Genomic DNA, 13,796 nt, shown 5'->3' with positions numbered 1-13,796 from the left:
CTCTGGACACCCGCAGCTTAGCTGCAGGCCACGTTCCCCTTTGTGTACCACCGTAAGAATAATGGGGCTGGTGTGCTTCTTATAAATTCAGATGTCCAGGCCCCCTCTTGCCTCAGATCCCTGCCTACATCAGTAGCTAATGCCCGTAGGTGGGTCTCATGATGGGGAGAGAGAGCAAACTCCTGGCCAGGGACTTCTTCCCATACTCTTGCTCAGCTCTCTTACTCTCGCATCTCTAGCCCCCAGCTCCCTTGGTCTCCAAGGCTCTGAATTCTGGCCCAAACCCCACCTACCCTGGCTGCCTGGTGTATGCCCCTCTCAGGGCTCCCCTGTTAATCCTGTCCAGGGCTTCCCTTTCCCTGCACCCACCTTGCGCAGGGTGGGGATGGGATAACTGAAAGCAAGAACAAGGCGTCTGCTCCCCATTCTTGGTCCTTCACCCCAGGATTCAGGGTGTGAGGCAGGGATGCCCCATTTTAGGAGGTGAGAGCATGTCGAAGTTTCAACCCAGGGGCTGGCCCTCCGGGTTCAGGGCAGAACTGTGTTCTTAGTCCTGGCAAGTCCCGGCTATGTGATGAGCAACCTACAGGTCCAGGCACAGTTCCAAAATCATCCCAGCACCTGAATGAGGAATCAGGTTGGGGGCAGAGGATGACGGAGGCCTGGTCCAGGGAAAGGGGAGAGGGACTCAGGAGCCCCACCAGGGACCCTGGAAATGAGTGGGGTCTGCTGCCTACCGAGGCCCACACTTTGGCCAAACCCGGGCATCTGAGTCAGGGGAGCTTGTGAGCAACCCAGGTTTGGGGGCTCTATCCCTGGAGATTCTGACCCAGTAGTTCTAGAGTGGAGCCCAGGGAATCTATGTCCAACAGGATTCTGATGGAGGTGGCCAATGGATAGTTTGAGAAACACTGCACCATATGATCCTTTAAAGAAACAGACACACATAGAGAAAATAATAATAATACATTTCATAAAAGTGGGTGTTTATTTCACTTAACCACATGTCACAGTCCTTGCTTCTTACCAGCTCTCGTTTTTGCTGCTAACCGAAGGAGCATTCCGGCACGTGGAGGCACCACAATTACCCTAAGGGCTAAGTTATTTCTAATGATTTGCTGTTGCAGGTAATGATTCTCCAAATATGGTTCTATGAACTGCTTGGCACACTCAAGGTGTTTCAGGGTGTGTGGGAAATCCTTAAAACATGGAAATACAGACAGATGAATACACACTTTGACTCTGAGAGAGTCTATCCAACTGCTCTCCCTCAACAAACCTGACAATCTCAAAAAATTGGGGGGGGGGTAGAATTTAAGGGGACACGGTGAACTTTGCATTTGGCACACAGAAGCTGCTCTCACTCACCAACGTGGAGGGGGGCAGGGCCTGGGAACGTGCACTGCTCACACATGCTAGCTTGTGATGCCTTGTGTGCACAGCGACTTGTCTGAAAAGACACCCCCCAAGCTGAGAGCTGTGGTCCCTTCTAAGGAGTAGAACAGAAGGGACATACCCCAGTGGGCTGAACATTTGTAACGGGCAAGTGTTGCGTCTGTAACTTGATATGCATATAAATAGTTTTCAAAAATTAACCAGGAACCAAAAGCAAATAAAATGGAGGGAATCCTGCTATACGCACCACACGGTGACAGAGCCCTCCCTCCCTCCCCACTCCCACTTCTTGTGTTGCTCGATTTTGTCTTGATGTAGCTTAGGTATCCACACTTGTTTTAGGCCATTTGTCTCAGCAAAGACTTGCCCGCTCCTAGCCCCAGCGTGTGAATCTTGATTAATCTAAGCTAGGGGCTCTTTGTGTGGAGTCCACAGATCACCCCAATCAGGGGTCCGTGGATCATAGGCATGGGATTCACCAACTTTCATGGGGAAAACAACCGCTACATCTCTGTTTTTACTAAGCTCCAACTGAAGTTTAGCATTTCCTTCTCTTATGAATGTAAGCAACAAACCACAGTAGTGTGGGCAGCAACTTTGTGACTTTATCACCAAGAGAAATCACAAATATTTTCATATCACAAAAGTTATTACAGTGTCTCAGAACACTGTTCACACTCATCACTACTACAAAATTATGGTTGTTATTAGATCTGCTGCTAGAATTTGTTATTTAATGCACTAATAAAGAAGCAAGTTTATTCCTATATCACACATTTCCAAAAATATATTTTGGAAACTGTATTTCAATGTAATTGGTTTCCTTTGTAATGCTATCATTTTATTTTATGCAGTTAAAAACAGTCTTCTGAGAAGGGGTCCATAGGTTTTGCCAGACTGCCAAAGAGGTCCATGGCACAGAAGAGGTGGATAAACCCTGGTCTAAGCCAGGGCTGGCAATTCCATTATCCTGGCTGGGGACTAGCTGAAGAAGGGTCATGTGACCTGCTGTGTTACATTCACCGTGAAATTTGAGGGGACATCTGCTGCAGGCAGAGTGGAGCCCCTCTTGGGAAAGGTTTCTTAAAAGGAGACACAAGGAAGTCACACTTTCTTCCTCTGCTCCCTAGTGTCTGGACGTGTGAGCTGGGAATTTCTCCTACCATTGGGCAACCATGCAGAGAGCAGCTGATCCACTTGAGATGTAGAAGCAACTGGTGTGAAAAGCCTAGGTCTTTTAGGATGCAGTGGATTGAGTGAATTAGACAAGAACCTCCCTACCTCTGGATTCCTATTATCAACCAATAAATCCCTTATGGTTTAGGCCAGTTGGGTCAGTTGTCAATTACTTGAAGACAAGAGCAGTTTCTTCAACCCACCATGTTATTTTTGTTCCCCCATGTCTTCCATGCTTGATCCTAACCATCACTGGAGTCACATGGAGAAACAAGCCAGTTCCTTCTTCCATCTGACCCTTATTTAGATTGATCACATCTTTTCTCCTTGAGGCTGAACATCTTCAGGTCCTTCAATGGACTCAAGAGACATGTTTTTAATATGTCTGTCTGCCTAGGTCAGTAGTTCCCAAACTTTAGCATGCATCAGAATCATGTTAATGTTTGTTAACGTTAGCTTGTTAAAACGTACATTTCTAGGTCCCACTCTGAGAGTTTTCAATTCAGCAAACACTGGAGTGAGTCTCAATAATTTGCATTTCTAACAAATTCCCTCACTGTGATGATGCTGCTGGTCTTGGGGACCACAGGTTGAGAACCACTGGTCTAGGTCCCTATAAAAATATGGCTTCCCCAGATGAAATCACTACTCAAGATGGGGGTCTGACCAGTGTTAGTTAAGCAGAGCAGAACTATCACCTCCCTCAGTATCAGGAGCATGCTCCTATTATTGCAGCCCAGATTACAAACTGCTGTTCTATACTATTGAACTCTATGTCACCAAAACCCTGAAACTTGTATCATACATGTGGCTCCTATCCTACAGAATAGGAAGTATCGCTTGTTGAGTACTTGTCATGTGCCAAGTGTTTTAATGAGTTATCTCATTTAATTCTCACATTGATCCTTGAGATGGACAGCAATCTCTGGGGAGACTGATACCCAGAGAAATGAAAAAAATTCCCAAGGTCACCTAGCTGGTAAATGAATGAGAGACCCAGGATTTGAGCCTGGCTTACAGAACTCTACAATTAAGAACTTTCCTCCTGCTTAACAGCATCTATTAATCAGCTGCCCTTTGGGGCCCAAGACAAATTTACCTAATTGTGCCTCATCCAACTCATTCATCTTTCTTGTCTACAAAGTCATCAAATGCGATTTCTGTCAAATGCCCTAGGTTTCTTGACCCTCCAAGATCTCCTTCAACGACAACTCAGCCCTTTTACTGTCTCTACTCCTGCCCCAAAGAGAAGGAGGTTAGGCTTGCTGAGTTGCATTTGGAGCCACGTGAGTTTGGTTTCTGAAAGTGTTAACTGTGGGCACATTTTAATAAAGACCATTTTCTAGGCTACAGTTACATAAATGTTCTAATGTAATATGCAAATGTACCACAAGTGATTTAGGGTGTGCTAGGCCTTTATTGTTCTAGTTGCAGTTATGTTGATTTAGCCCATAGCTTTATGGTTAATAATTTATTAAGCGACCTTATTTTTTAATCTCCCTTTGTCCTCATTTCTCATCTTTTTCCACATTAAGGGACTTAAGCCTGCACAAAGATTCAGTTTAATGAACCATCAATCCTTGAATAAGTGTAGTTGCAATAGGATTCCATTCAAATTCTAGGGAAGGAGTTATGTTCACGAGTTTTCACCCTCTTGATGGGATTCTTGGTTTCATCATAAATATAATGACCCACTTTATCCTTAGTAGTGCTTTTTTGCATTACATTCTAATTTGCCTGATATTAACATTGTCAGACCAATTTTCTTTGGTTATTATTTGCCTGGGCTATCTTTTTCTGTCTGTTTTGAACATTTCTGTGTCATTGTCTTAGGTATAGTATCTCTTATACATAGCTACTAGCCGGATTTTGATTTTTAAAAGAAAAAAATTCATTTCACAGTCTCTGTCTTTAATAGGTAAGTTTAGTCCACTTACATTTATTGTGATTACTGATTTATTTGGATTTATTTTCTACATCTTATTTTGTGTGTGTGTTGTGTGTGTTTTCTATTACCATGGGATTTTGGTGGATGAGGTGGGGTGAAGAGTATGTGTGATTAGTTTAATTTTTTTACTTGACTTTTTGACGAATAGTACCCCATCCCTTTTCCTCCCCACTTATTTGAAGGCTACAAATCACATTTCTTTTAGTGGTTTTATTTTACTTTTTAACATACTTATTTAACTACGTAGTTTCCTAACAGTTTAAAGTTATTCAGTAACTCTATTTTCCTTTTGACAAGACAACCCCTTTAATACAATGTAACTACTAATTGATCTGCCCCCCACCCCATCTTCCTGGTAATAGTCTAGAATTTTAATTACACTATTCTTCATAAAAATTAATATTTATATGATCAGAAATTAACTAGATTTACCAATATATTTGACCAATTTCTGACCTAGTGTTTTTCTTCTTTCACTTTCTGTTTTGCTGAAATACATACTTTATTAATCTTTTCAATGAGGATTTGGGTGGTAAACTGTCTTAACCTATGAAAGGCTGAAAATGTCTGTCATTTGCTCTCCTTTCTCAGTGTTCATCTAGCTGTGCATTGAGGTAGGTTGATTATGCCTTTCCTTCTGCATGTTTAGGATATTACTCTCTGTCTCTGTCATCTGTTGCTATCGATGAGAAATCTTCTGTCAGCTCAGTTGGCATTCTTTCACAGGCAATTTCTTTTGTAACTCAAGATTTTTCTCTTTACCTTTGACATTCTGCTCTATCATTACAATTTTTCTGGTTGAGATATATTTTTTACCAACTTGTTTTAACTGTTGGTATGTGTTTTTTGCCTGAGGACTTTCTTTCTGATTCTGAAATATTCTCAGCCACCATATTTTAAATACTGTAACTCCATCACAACCTTTATTCTATCCTTCTCGAATTTCTATTACACATATGTTGGAAACTTTCTATCTGTTTACCATGTCTTTCTTTTTTTTTTATTTTTTAATGTTTACTTATTTTTGAGAGAGAGAGAGAGAGAGAGAGAGAGAGAGAGAGAGAGAGAGAACACGCGGGGTGGGGGCAGAGAGGGAGACACAGAATCTGAAGCAGACTCCAGGTTCTGAGCTGTCAGCACAGAGCCCAATGCAGGGCTCAAACTCACAAACCGTGAGATCATGACCTGAGCCAAAGTCGGACACTCAACCGACTGAGCCACCCAGGCGCCCCTGGTTTACCATGTCTTAACTGGCTCTTTCATATTTTCCATTTCTTTATCTCCATCTACGTGAATTACTCAGGACTATCTATCAATTCACTAACTATCTCTTCAAATGTGTTTGATTTAGAGTTTATTCCATTTGAATTCACTTCAATAATACTTTTCATTTTTAGTATTTCTCATTCTTTTTCACATCAACAATTGTTTTACTTCATAACTTTCTCCTTTTTACAGGAAAGGAAGTCAATCCTTCCTTTACCTTTTTTAAAGTCCTAAACTTAAACTCACTTCCAAGATTGCTCTATTATTTGCACTTATCACAAGCGAATCCATCCGTTACGAGTTGAGCTTACTGGCTGCCTCAGTGTCAGTTTCTTCACAGGCTTATTTTTAAGAGGAATTTTTCTCTCCATTTTCTTTTTCTGTTCTTGTCTAAACCCAGACTCTTGGGACCCTAGTCCCAAACCAGGCTTCCTAAAGGGTGGCTCAGGATTCTCAGTCTGGGGGGCTATCAGAGATGTCACAGACGAAGTTAATGAGTTGGGGTGGCTTAGCTCAGGTCCCACTTGCCAGACCTACATCTGTCCCCCCTGTTACCTAACATACAGTTTTAAGCAATGAGTCTGATGCTAAACCTCCAGTTCTCCAAGAATCCTTTTGGTCCCCATTTACTCTGCAGGACTGGAATTCCTTGTCACTTCTGGACCCTGGGCCTGGCAGGTCTGAGGCTTTGGCCTCCATTTACTTTGTAGTTCTCATCCCTTTCCATTCCAAAGAGTTTACCATATTTGTGAGTATGGCTATGTGATTTCATTTATTTAAAAATATATGTAATTTATATATTATTGCACTGTATAAAGAGAAGTTTTTTTCCCCCACAATTCATGGACAGTGTGGTTAATTTTTTCCTATATCATTATTGAGGTATGACTTATATCCAAAAAAACATCAATGCAAAGTGTAAAAATTCAATGAGTTTGATAAATATAGTCATGTAATCACTGTTACAATCAAGAAAAGAATACTTTCATCACCAGCCCCTGCAAACTTCCCTTGTACACCTTTGCTATCAATCCTCTTGCCCAAACCCCAGCCCAGGTTATCACTGATCTGCTTTCTATCTGTAGAATAGTTTTGCCTTTCCTACAACTTCACATAAATTGAATCAGAGTAGATACTCTTGTGTTTGGCTTCTCTCACTAAACATAGTGATTCTGAGATGTATCCATATCCTGTATTCCAATACTTCATTCCTTTGTACTTTTGAGTAGTATTTTGTTGTGTGGATTTATCACAATTTGTTTATCCATCCTTTTACTGATGGACATTTGGGTTGTTTCTAGTTTGAGGCTATTACATACAAATCTTCCATGTATATCCATACACAAGTCTTTGTGTGGACATGTTCTCATTTCTCTTGGGTAATTATCTAAGACTGAGATTATTGGGCACCAAGCTAAGTGTATGTTTAACTTTACAAGGAACCTCCAAACTGTTTTTCAAAGTGGCTGCACCATTTTGCATTTCCATCTACAATGTGTGAGGGTTCTGGCTGAGGAGCAGGTTATTTTTAAAGCGCGGACTCAATGCCATCTTGACTGGAGGTGACTATAAAAACACTTGCGAATGTAGACTGAGCTAGAAAATGCCAGGAATGGTAATGAAGCTCTGTGAGGGCACAGACTCTTAAGTGTCCTGTTTACTGCTGCATCCCCAATGCCTAGCACGGGTCTTGGTTTATGGCACACACTCTGTAAATGAATAGGGATTTGCCTCTGACAAACATTAACAGCTTGTAAGGGCTGGGTCAAAGTTTAGACCCACTGCATCTTATTTAACCAAAGGAAGTTTTTTGGAGCCCTGTTTTCTCCTTCCCTAAATTTCACAAAAACCCTTGTTTTGAACTAGTTGGCATTTCTACCCTGAGCTCTAGCATCCTTTCAGCCAGGCTTCTTATCACAGTTCAAGAGGGCCACCCTCCTTCCCTGCACTGGGTATGCATTTCAGCCAGCAGGAACGAGAAAAAGGGTGAGAAGGGTACACGCTCTCTCTTTAAAAGACACTTGTTTGACAATGAAGATCATTTCTGTTTACCTGTCGTGGGACAGAACTTAGTCGCGTGGCCGCATCTAGCTGCAAGGGACACCAGAAAACATGGCCTTTATTCTGACAGCTGTGTGCCTAGATGAATAGCAGCGTTCTTGTACTCAGAGGAACGGGAAGATAGATATTGGATCACTTCCAGCAGGCCCCACTGCGAGCCTGACTTTGTCCTGAATTCTAGGTACTTCAGGCTCAGTACACTGTATTATTTGAAAAACATGTTTATTCCTCAACTCTACGGAGGAATTTTCAATTCACTATACAAAAGAAAGCCAGGCTGGTGGGGATAGCAGAGGCGTACATTCAGCACCACCAGGCCCAACTCCCTGCCCCCAGGCCAGCCACCCAGTTCTCCTCCCTCAGGGCTGTCTGCTCCAGGTACAGGGGGTAGGGAGCAGTTGAAGGATGGGGCCTTTGCAGAAGGGAGGAGTTAATGATGGGATCCGTTGGGGGCCCATACCGCTAACCTTCCTGGGGCCCTGGGTGACCTACCTGAGGAAGCTCTGGCAGATCCTATCACTGCACTGAGTGCAGACAGCTGGGTCCACCTGGCTGCCCTTCTCACAGTCTATCAGGTTTGGGCTCCAGGAAGCTTAGCAGCCTACAGGGGGTAAGGCAAGTCTCAGAGCTGAGTGTCCGAGACAGTAACCACCCGCCACATATATCTATTTGAAGTTAATAAAATAGAATACATTAAATAAAACATTCAACTCCTCAGTTGTATCAGTCACATTTCAAATGTTCAATAGAGGGGCGCCTGGGTGGCTCAGGTTAAGCGTCCGACTTCAGCTCAGGTCATGATCTCGTCTTCTGTGAGTTTGAGCCCCGCATCGGGCTCTGGGCTGACGGCTCAGAGCCTGGAGCCTGCTTCTGATTCTGTGTCTCCCTCTCTCTCTGCCCCTCCCCCGTTCATGCTCTGTCTCTCTCTGTCTCAAAAATAAATAAACGTTAAAAAAATTTTTTTTTAAATGTTCAGTAGATACAGATAACTAATGGCTACTATAACGGATAGCACTGATAGAGAATATTTCCATCACTGAAGAAGGTTCTATCAAATAGCATCGTTCCAGAGGAAAGACATCTCAGGTCACGTTAACAGAGGCAGAGTACCAAGAAAGAGACAGGTGATAGGGCTGGTCTATATCATGCCAGGCAGACCTCAGCTGGGCCACTATGGTCCATGGGCCCCAGATTCTGCGAGGGAAGCAACTGAGAGAGAGGAAGGCATCCAGGCATCCAGAGTACAGAGAAGTGTAGGAAATATATCTGTGTCTTGTTTAAAGGAGTTTTAGCACGGGTTCCTCCAGAAGCAAATGCTAGGCCAAAACAGTGGGGGCAAGGAGTTTGCCTGGGGGTGATCCCAGGAAGCACCAGCAGGGGAATGGGGAAGTGAGACAAGGAAAGTGTGCACTGTCAGACAAGTGACCGTTGTGAGCAAGTGGGGCTCCATCCTACTGGGAAGCTCTGGGAGCCAAGACAGAGCACACATCTCAAAATCATCCTGCCCAAAGGCTGGAGAGTTGTGGTTTTTATGCCTCAGCTTCCTCAGTCATTGGCTGAGGCCTGCTTCCAGAGTGTTAATTCACCAGGACTTCTGGCCTGCAAAGTATTAAGACAGAAGGGCTTCCTTAGCTGTAAAGTCCTCAGGCAAAGAGATGCAAACACGGGGCAGCTGGAAGTTGGCTGGAGCACACTGAAGGGGTAAGACTCGCAGAATATGGGCTGGGCTCTCAGCACCATCTGCTATAAAGGAGGAAGATCAACATCCTTAACCCTAGCCTAGCCTCACCTCTCTCTCTCTCTCTCTCTCTCTCTCTCTCTCTCTCTCTCCCTCTCTCTCTCTCTCTCTCTCTCTCTCTCTCTCTCTCTCTCACACACACACACACACACACACAAAACCATATGTTTCCCGTACATTTCTCATACAACCTTCTTCCTTTTACTCAGACTTATCCTGCTTCCTCCCACCACAGGACCTTTGTATATAGTGTTCTGGATGTCGGAGACACTCATCTACTCTTTCTTTTCTCCTTCCATTTAGTTAAGTCCTACTTACTCTTTTTTTTTTTAATTTTTAAAGTTCATTTATTTATTTTGAGAGAGAGAGAGAGCACGAGCAAGGTAGGGGCAGAGAGGGGGCGAGAGAGAGAATCCCAAGCAGGCTCTGGGCTGTGAGTGCAGAACCTGATAGGGGGCTTGGACTCACTAACAGTAAGATTATACCTGAGTTGAAATCAAGTTAGACGTTTAACTGACTGAGCCACCCAGGTACCCCTCTACTTCCTCTTCAGGTCTTTGCTCAAAAGACCTGTCCTGTAAGTAGCCTTCCCTGAGGGACACCCCACCCCCTGCCCCAAGGCAAGAACAAGTCCTCCTGCTGCACTTTGCCCCAGCTCCCTGACCTATAATTGCATCATTATATGTTTGTACAGTTAGCTAATACTGCCTTCCCCATTGGACTGTACGGTTAGCTAATACTGCCTTCCCCATTGGACTGTACAGTTAGCTAATACTGCCTTCCCCATTGGACTGTAAGGAAGGAATCTTGCTTGTCTAGTTCACAGCAACACACAGCAGATCCTCAAGAAATGTATGATGAATGAAAAAAAAAATTAATGAATGAATAAAACAATGAAGCAACAAATGAGTGAATTCCAGTCGGACTGACTAAGACTCCCGGTAGCCAGAGAGGGAATTTACCAGCTAAAGACCCCAGGAAGAGGAGGAGGCTAATTAGCAATTCATTAGGATCCATTTTCACTTCTGTAGTCAATGCTAATCACTTGTTTGTTTAAAACAGGAAGTTCTGCACTCATTAAATCCATTAGTAAATGAAAATGTTTCTCAGGGAAGTCTGGCCTCCCACACTGGAGTCTACATTCAAGGGGCTGCACCCCTCTTTTGTACAGACCTCCCAGATGTCAGCAAAGCAGGTGCTCACAAGTTGTTGATACCCTAGGCTAGGACCCTAGTCCTTTCTCACAGGAGGAGCCTGTTTCTTCAGCTGAGCTCGGGTTCTGCCCCTGTACAATGGGCACAATGTTTAATCTCATGGCTAGTAGTGAAGATTAGAGGGAGCTGTGTAGTCAGGAATGTCAGCTCATACCTTGGTATTATCCTCCCTGGAAGGCTATGGGAGGAGGGAGTCTATTTTAAGGAAGTAGCTACCCAGCAGCCCCACTGGTTTGAACTCTTAGGGTCTTATTAACAAACAGGCTCTTCTTTCCTCATAAGCAAGCAGCCCATGCTTAGAGGGTGCTCACAGGCCCACCCTTGCTTTGCATCGGCCCATTTAATCCTCACAGCCAAACCAACAAGGTAGCCCTTATTACCTGCATTTGCAGGTATGGAAACTGAGAGTCGGAGGGGAGCAGCTCTTGCCCGGGGCCTTTTCTCTTGCCCATGCTGAGCCATATCCTCAGGAAGACATCTTTGACCCTCGAAAAAGAAATGGGTGCTCTGCCCATCTTAGGCTTCATCAGGTGGGTCTGCCATTCCTGGGTCTTACTCATCCTAATGTTCCCAGGAGGCCGGTAGCTCTGCAGAAAAGAAACAGTTATGTTTGTCTGAGTGCCAACTAGCTTCAGTACTCGGTGCTCGTCATGCATTAAATCACTGAATCCTCAAAAAAATTCTACTGGGGGAGATATCATTATTATCTCCATCTTACAGATGAAGAAACTGACTTGTCAAAGATCACACGGCTGGTGTTGGGGGGGAAGAATTTCCTCTGACCTTCAAGGTTCTTCTAGCTGGACAAAGAATCAGATTGACATGGGACAAATTAACAGGCAAAAATAAACTTTAATAGTGTATGTATGAGGAGTCCACACACACACATGGAAATTCTGAAGACAGTGAAGCAATATGATGCTCATATGAGCTAAGGAGAGCAGTAGGGGATCTGAGGATACAAAGGAGAGAAAGACCATTAGCAGGAAGATGAGAAGAGATGTTTGGAAAACAAAGGTTGTCCTGTTATAGAAATAAGTTTCTTAGGTAAGAAGGAATCTCTGTGAATAACCCTCTTCCCAGTATAAGCAGGCAGTTGAGGAGAAGGTAAAAAGCTTTTCCTGAATCTGCTGGGGTTTTATTGCTTTTAACTCAAAATAATGTTCATGACAAAGTGGCCCATTTTGGGGTGGCCTGCCTTGAACCCCTAACTGTGTAAATGGCAAAGGCAGTCTGCCTTCAGAGCCTGTGCACTTCGCTTCTGGCAGGACTGTTTTGCCCCCACCACAGGCTTCAGGAATGGGGGACAAGGGGCTTGGGGGTGGCATGGCAAGGGTGAGCTCTGCCCTTCACCCAACCAGAGGCCTGCAGAAAAGCCCCAGAGAACAACTTCCTGGGGGAATGCTACCAATCCCTCCCTCAGGCATCTTTTTGATGTCCCCTGACAGTAGAGCCCAGGCCCACCTTTGGGGTGTTAACCTGAAAACTAAAACTACCAGTTTTTTTTTTTTTACCAGCAAAAGATGGGTCTATTCGGGAATAAAAGAGAATTTCAATCTGGGACAAACAAGTTGTGGCAAAACCATAGGCAAGTTGGGAACAAAGGAGAGGCACACTTTTTTTTTTTTTTTTTAACGTTTATTTATTTTTTTGGGACAGAGAGAGACAGAGCATGAACGGGGGAGGGGCAGAGAGAGAGGGAGACACAGAATTGGAAACAGGCTCCAGACTCCGAGCCATCAGCCCGAGCCCGATGCGGGGCTCGAACTCCCGGACCGCGAGATCGTGACCTGGCTGAAGTTGGACGCCCAACCGACTGTGCCACCCAGGCGCCCCAAGGCACACTTTTTTAAGGAGAAAAGGGGCAAGCCAGAAAGGCTGTTATGAACTAAAAATCCATTGGAATAAAATGAAAGTTTGAAGTGTGCTGGCTTCTCACTGGTGGAGCTGTTGCTGGGGGGATAAGGAAAGAATCTCTTCCTCCACTGGAGTAGTGGAGTAGAATCCACCTGCAAGGTCAAGTCTGCATGAGGTCAAATGTGTTTCTTCCTTTTGGGTCTGCAATTGACTGAGTGGTAGGGCATGAGAGCTCCCCCTGCTGAAACCTTCATTTTAGTGGTTTCCCATTACTAATTTTTACAGGGGTATTGAACAGACCAGGCTCTCTTCCCAAAGCTTCATCCTTGTCTCCAGCCTCACTCTTTATGGTTCCTACCTCCCACTGACATGAGCAACACCCTGAATGTGCTGCGTAAGCCTCTGTATATGCTGTTTCCTCTACCCAGAGGGGTCTTTCCCTTTGTGTCTGACAGGCAAATACTGCAAAGCTAGCTTGGATGGCCTCTCCTCCAGGAAGCCTCCCAGTTTCCTTTCAGTTCACCCTCTGTGCTGCCATTTCTACCTCTAACGTATCATCATCTTCATAATGATGACCAGCTCCTACAGAGCGCTGCCCAGGGGCCAGGCCTTGAGTCCAGCACTTTATCAGTCAGTTTCTTATCATGCTCCCAGGGAGGTATATTTTTTATGCCCATTTAATCAATGCTTAGAGTTATGAAGAGACTTGCCCAAAGCAGCAGGGTGAGAATTCAAAGCCAGGCTGTCCATCTCCAGAGACCATGCTCTTAACTGTTGCTTCTGACCTCCTCCTAATATAGACTTTACACTTGCCTCCTCATGACATGTCTTGTTTAGCGCTCCTTTGAGCCTAGCCCCTAGGAGGCAGCATTTATGTCTTTTTATCTCTGGGCCTGGTACATAGAAAGCCTTGAAAAATGCTTGTTGAATTGGTTTCCATTCTGCAGATTTTGGATCCTGTTGCACAAACTTGATATAATTGATCACGTGATGTCAGCAGTCTCAGGTTTGAATCCTACCTTTGTCTTTAACTTGGTGTTTTGGGGCTTGGCATTGGAAAGTTTGGGCATCCTAATGTTGAGAGGAAGGCGCAAACCACAGCCCTGTCCAAGGTGCTGAGGATGCAGTCAGGAAGGCAACC

The sequence above is a fragment of the Felis catus genome, chromosome A3 (genome assembly GCF_018350175.1).
Source record: "Felis catus isolate Fca126 chromosome A3, F.catus_Fca126_mat1.0, whole genome shotgun sequence".
NCBI classification, from domain to species: domain Eukaryota; kingdom Metazoa; phylum Chordata; class Mammalia; order Carnivora; family Felidae; genus Felis; species Felis catus.
This window is presented reverse-complemented; position numbering follows the sequence as displayed.